This window comes from Blennius ocellaris, assembly GCF_963422515.1.
Source record: "Blennius ocellaris genome assembly, chromosome: 15".
Taxonomy (NCBI): Eukaryota; Metazoa; Chordata; class Actinopteri; order Blenniiformes; family Blenniidae; genus Blennius; species Blennius ocellaris.
The window spans coordinates 13,331,686-13,338,643 of NC_137664.1; positions in this window are offsets into that span (position 1 = coordinate 13,331,686).

Sequence of the window (6,958 nt, forward strand, 5' to 3'; positions counted from 1 at the left end):
AAAAAAAAAAAAAAAAAAAAAAAAAGGAAGTGCCATCAAAAAATGTGCCCCCCTCTCGAATTCTTATTTTTTGGCATATTTCTCCACTTGTATGTTTATTTCCATCAAATAAATGTAAACTTTAGACAACGGTAACCAATGTAAACACAAAATACAGTTTAAAGGAACAAAATCTATCCAAACCTACTCTAACCCTGTGTGGAAAAGTAAGATTATTTAGTACTGGAGTTACTCGATGTAAAAGAAGGTGCTCCCAAAAACCAGAATGCAGATGGCTCAGAGCTCCGAGGACTCGTGAGAGCTGGAAGTCACCATGTTTAACTTGCTTCCTATAACCGCAAGTTTCAAAAGTACAAATGAAAGGACAACATTTAGTCAACAAATGAACAAGACACAGTTTGAATTCAGGAGGCATGCACCCGTTCTCGTTAGTTAGTACATTAGGTTAAATCTTTACTTCACAGATGTGATAGTTAGGGCTGATTCAGGTGGATCTGAACTATCACATCATTTATGCAGCTGTAGGTTCAGGCTGCTGGTGGACTGTGTTTATGGAGCTGTGTGTTTCTCCTCTCCTGTCCAGCATGTCTCTGTTTGTGCTCTGCACTTCATGAGCCTTCTAACCTGCCGAGCGTCTGTGGTTTGTTAGTTCTTTCTTCGGTTCTCTCAATTTTATCTCGCCCCAAAAGGTCAAAACATACAGCCTCTGACTCTGCAGTCCAACCCTGTATTATTTTCACCTGGCTCGGAGCGTGTGCTGCCCCAAAAAGATTCAGTGAAGTGTGAAACCGTAAAAATGTCTCGAGTTCTTTTTCTGTAAGCAATGGGCACTGAAGAAAGGCATGCAAAAATATTTGCTCATTTTAAGGAGAATTTGTGCAGGAAATATTGAAATTCAATGGGATGATTGTTTTTTCAACACGTGTTGAAGTCTGAACACCTCAGTCTCCTATTCTTCCCCTGCATTTGGGACACACTGATGGGAAAGAAAGAACAGAAATTGTTTTCTGCCCCGAGACTTCACCTCCACCGGCTGCATGAAGTTTTACTGTCACAGGAGCATTGCTGATAACCTTTGAAAACTGAGCAGTTGATTGGTTGATGCCCTCCGGCTCCCTGCTACTGCCTCAACTGCAGAGGTGCCGCTCGTGACCGACTGCTTGTCTAAGCGGCGGTGCAGGAATTGTTCGTAAACTCTGTCTTGATTACCCGAGGCAGAGTGGTGGCTCACGAGGGACTAAATGCTGAGAACAACAGCTCTTTTAAAGCCTTAACAGTAATCAATAAAACGTCAAAATCAATTCTCAAACAAACAGGCTACTTAAAAAAGAAACATTCACACAGTGGAAAATGTTTTTCTCTGTATTGGTTTTGTTCTTCTCACGTTGGAAGTTTTTTTTTTTGTTTGTTTTTTTTACAGCCCGCTTAATACATCAATCATTTTGTTTGATGTTTTTATATGTTGGATCACGAGAATGATAATAATTAACTCACAAGTAAAGGTAGGCATCATCTGCATATAAACATCATCAAATGAGGCAATTCGAAGGGATGTTTTCAGAGAAGAGCTGTTCTGACCATTATCAGGATAATAAATTATGACGAACTTAAACACCAGCAAAAAGCATCTGAACCACCCATCACTGCTCCAGTGTCATTTATAAAGAGGTCTATCATTTAAAGTCAGAGTTATGCACTGTGATGAATAGCTCAACTGACCCAAAGGATTTTTTTTTTTTTTTGCTTTTCAAACGTCCTCTCAGCACAGCACAAGTCCGCTCTGACCACTGTCATCAAGGAAATGCCAGCGAAGCAAAGTGAGAAGCTCCTTCAGGGGTGTCTCGAGTTTTCTTGTTGCTGGTGATCAATCCATTTTCATAAGGATCAGTTCATTTTTGTTTTATTTTTGGTTTTGTTTTTTAATTTGATCAGCTGTCACTAGAAACACTGGCTCTACTATCTATACAATTTAGCATATAAACTACTTATACGAAGCAGTTTCTCCATCACCCCACAACAACTCAATATCTGTGCTTCAGCCTGCCACAGCAATTCTAGTCCGGTCGATGGAAGCAGTGGTTTTTAATCATATTACTAATATATGAAGTCTGCAGTCAACAGTTGTCCCCTAAATCCCAACAATGAAATAGACAAAAAAGGAGCAGTGTGGAAACAAGTTATAAACGTATTGCTCCTTTATCAGCTAATGTGACTTTTAAAAAGCTGTTAACTGGTTGTTAAATCAGGTGACATGAGAATATCTTTCATTGTTAGGAACGACTGATTTTATTCATTTTGTTTACTAATTTCTAAAATTGATCAACCAAGTCATCATACCACATACATATAGATCAATTTCACTTGACATTCATCCGTCTATCTCTACCAGTCATTTTGGTTGTAATTGTGTACCTATTTTATATAATTCTCAAAAATAGCTAATATTTTCTCTCTCTCTATATATATATATATATATATATATATATACCTTTTCATCTTTAATTCACCCAGTGATGTAAAAAAGAAAACATTTTTTGTCTTATTGTAGATGTTGAAAACTAACAAAAATATGCATTTTATTCTGTGATGTGAAATAATGTAAAGCTGCATTATTTCAATTATTATTTCATTTAGTCAAAAGCTCATCAGATAAAGCATATCATTTCTAAAGTCTCCAATGTGTGATATCCCCCCCCAAAAAAACGTAGCAGTCAAACAAAACTCAACAGTAAGTTCCATTGTGCCTCAAACTATAGCAGCCCTATGGCACGTATTTTGCTTCTTGTTTGACTTCCCTTCCTGTGTCTGATTGTTACCTGCCCTTATGCGTTTCACCTGTGTTTGAGTGTGTGATTGTCTGCAGCTGGTGGTGTTTGTATATATTGAACTTCTTCTGTGTGTGCAGGTTGTTGGTTCATCTGTGTTTCTAGCTCACCGGTGCCTCTGTGTCTGGACTTTGCAGGGTCTCCTCATTATTTCCTTTGATCAGAAGCTTTGTTATGTTGGTCACTTAGGTGTTTGGTTTTTTTCGTGCTGGAAAAAGATTTGAGCTCCTTTTCTACTTCCAATAGTATCTGGTGCCTTGTGTCCTCCCCTGAGCCAAACGTCAAATCTTTATATTCTGTGAAACACTTGATGAACAAGATAATCAAACTATATAATTTGTCAAATCAGCAACAGTAAATATATTAACTCATGTGAAACACATCACAAATGAGGATATGTAATGAAAGTGTCTGTAAATATTGATGAGAAAGCAAAAGACTCGAGCTAGATTACATAATCTGACAGGGACATCAGTCAAATCAGCTTGTATTTTCATGATACCTCAGTTTATGACCAGGCAATGCATCAATTTTGACAAAATCACCAAAAAGAATGGATGTGCACAAATATCTAGGTTATTTTTCACTCTTGATGCCATTTAGCTTTTTTACTCTCCCTGCCTTCACACCCCAACTTCAGACCATAAATCCAGTTGTGTCGCTGTCTTCAAACAATTGTAACATTTTTATGTCTCATACTGTTATACCCAAGAAAGAAAGAAAAAAACCTAATTGTTTAACACAAAAGCAAGTAATGCATTATTGTTCTTAAAATTATAAGGAACTGCTCCTACTGATGAAAGATGACGATGTGACATTTAAAAATAATTACCCTTTGGAGAAATCGGCGCCTTATAAATCTGTGCAAAGCTGAGAGGGCTGTTCCAGGAGGACGGAGAGATTTCTTCCTCCCACCAGACGAACAACGAGCTGCAACAACTGAAGACTGTGTGTCATGTAGTATCACACGCACATACTACACATAAGGTGACATTTTGGTACGCAACCAGCTTGACCACTTTCAAGCTCCAGGTTCGTGGAGGAGTTTTTAAGCCCCCTCACTTGACTCTCCCTCCCGTGTTTCTACATTTTGAAGGGATGAAGCCGAACGTCTCACGGAAAAGGTCAAAAGGAGGGGTGGCGGCAACGATCGGAAGCACAACTGCAGTCCTATATTTGGCAGTACTTTTGCTTTGTTTCAGAATGGGCAGAAATGTTGTTTTTTTTATATTGATTTCACGTGAACGGTTAGGTAACTGCAGAGCTGTATTTTAAGGTTCAAGTAAAACTCAAAGAGTCATTTGGAACAAATCCAAGTCATGGACAGCAGAGTTTGTCTTGGGTTAGGGTACACGCACTACGAGGAGTAACAAGTCAAGTCCTTCATGCCGTGCCAGCACAAAGCCTTACAACAAACGACAACATAACAGCTAAAATATGCCGTCTATAAAACCATTGAGGGGCTCCCTTTACTTACCTCATCGATTTTCTTTATGTGACCACACCGTTCTGACACTGGTCTAATAAACTACTACACGGGCTGCGTTTCTTTACAGCGGTGTGCCTGCCCTGTTATTCACCCCCCCCCCCCCCCACACACACACACACACACACTAAAACTGCCTGCAGGTTGTATGCCTCCGACAGTCGGCTCAAGCTGCACTTGACACTGATGTGAAGAGTGAAATAAAAGTTATTAAATGAGTGTTTCATTGAGATATAAAGTGTTGACAATACAATGCACTCGCTGAAAAAAATTCATTAGGTCCACTTGCCATGAACTGAGGGAAGGTATGAGAAGGTTTTACTTTGCAGTGGCGTTGAGCTGGCCGGCATTAAATTAACAGGTGCACCTCTTTTCTGTGTGAATATGACGGCCGAGGAAAGCAGCGGAAACAACTGCCGAACTGAAATATGGATGAATTAAAAACTTCTGTCAGCAAAACGACACAATATCGAGCTATCGACTGATGATGGGGTCAGTGAGAGTTTTTCTATTTGGACCTTTTCAAGATGTTTTCTGTAAAGGAGGGTTTGGCGGTCATGGTATGCTGATAGTTCATTTCCCGTGCGTTGGCCTGTTGTCATGGTTTGTGTTTGCAGGTGTTTTTGTATTTCATGTTGTTTTTTTTCCTTTTTATTTTGTTCATGCCTATTCTCAGTTCGGTGTCATTGCCTGGCCTTAACTCCCCTGATTACCCTTGATTGTTGTCTGCGGTGCCTTGTTTCTCTCTTTCTTTCTTTGTGTCCGTGTCTTTCAAAGGCCTGTGAGTTGTTAGTTTGTTTTGTTTGCTCTGATCACATTGTCTGTGCACCTGAGCCTGCTTTATTACCCTGTTCTGATCTGTTTTCCCCGGGCTAGTCTCTGTGCCTTCTCTACATATTTGACTGGTTCTCTTCGTTTGTCGTTTATTTGATAACTTTTTTCAGAAATTTCATCAATTAAAAAGTGTCTTTTGTTCATTTTTTTGGTTCTCTCTCTAACAAAATCCCAAACCAAAACTGAGTTCTCATGAAATGTGCAGGAAATCGTGTCACAACGTCCATAAAATTATGTTTGTTGACCTCGGACTACTCGTAGTACCAACTTCAGGACAATATTGGGGAAACGATCGATTCCCAGATTGCCTTCATCCTCTATATATATATTCAATTTTTGATAAGAAATCAGGATTACAAATCAAGTTGCCAAAATTACTGGTGTGTGCTTTGCAGGAATATATATGTTTTTGAATTAAAAAAAAACAACAAAAAAAACTAGCTTGTCATGTGAAAGGTTAGGACAAATTCAAACCGTAGGATAAATTGCGGCTCAAAAGTGTAAGAAGTGTGATTGATATCTTTAGGAAAACAAACAGTGATCCTCAAAGTTAATAGTTCAAACCACAACATGCAAGGTTTTTAAAGAATACCTTTAAATTTGAAATCTAATAGGATTTCTTAGCTAGATTAGGAATCAATAATGACATATCCGGCTGAATTAATCTAATGCGACCTGCTCTAGTTAAATAGTTCAATAGCAACGGCAGCACCTCCTATCAATCAGACCTCCCTTTGATTGAAATGAGGGCCAGCTGTGCTTTGCAGTGATTGGTTGATGGGTTAAAGGGGTGGGAATTGTGCACAGAAACTGATTCCAGTAAAATGGTCTTGTTTGCTCATGAAACCTTTGAGTCTCCGCAGATTTGGTGCCTATGGCTCCTTGACATGTTGCGTGAGAACAGGCTGACCTTTGACCTCCACTGTCTGATTGGTTTATTGGGGAATGAGAACAAATCTGTGCCCCCGAGGAGTTTTGAGCATGTTGTGGTTGATGAAAATGGGAAAGACAGACGGACAAATTGGAATAAATATGCATGGAGTGTTTTTAACTGCAATAAAAACTCTTTAGACTTCAAGATATTGTGATTGTATTTAGTATGTGGGAGATCTGAGTCATGACTTTATGTTTTTATGTTGCTTAGTGTTGGGTGGTTAAATGTGTGACTTATTTTAATGTTTTAATGAAAAAATTGCATTAACAGTTATATGTTCATTTTTTTATCAAACCTTTCTTACTGTTTTAGAGCACTTTTGCTTTTTTTTAATGTATATATTTAAAAGACTAAAACATGTTTCCACATTGTCAGAGATGGCTCATGTCAGAACAATTTGGCACATTTGCACAAGCATCTTAAATACCACCAACGTTACTTCTTTACTTGTTCCTGACCAAAATACAGTTGACCAGGCATCAATTCTTGAGAATTACATATCAACAAAAATGTAAACTATTAAACAGCAAAGGAAAACAATTGCTCTATGAATATCAAAAAGAAAAAAAAATAGCACATAAATAACAAATCTGCCCCCCAATTATTTGATTAATTTTTAAGCTGGGCTCAGTCACTAAGTCTAAAATTAGACAAGTCTCACAGCAGACGAGTCTCAACTGTACAGCTTGGAGGAGGAAGATGAGCGGTAATACAGATATTCCACAAACATGAATCGTGTGATGATTATGAGCGATCGGAGCTCGTTGTTGCAGTTGATGAAATACTGCATGGTCGAACTCACCGGTAAATGAAGAACCTTCTGAATTTCAGTGAAAGATTCATAAAATTAACTGGAATTTTTTGGGGAGGGCGCATCCT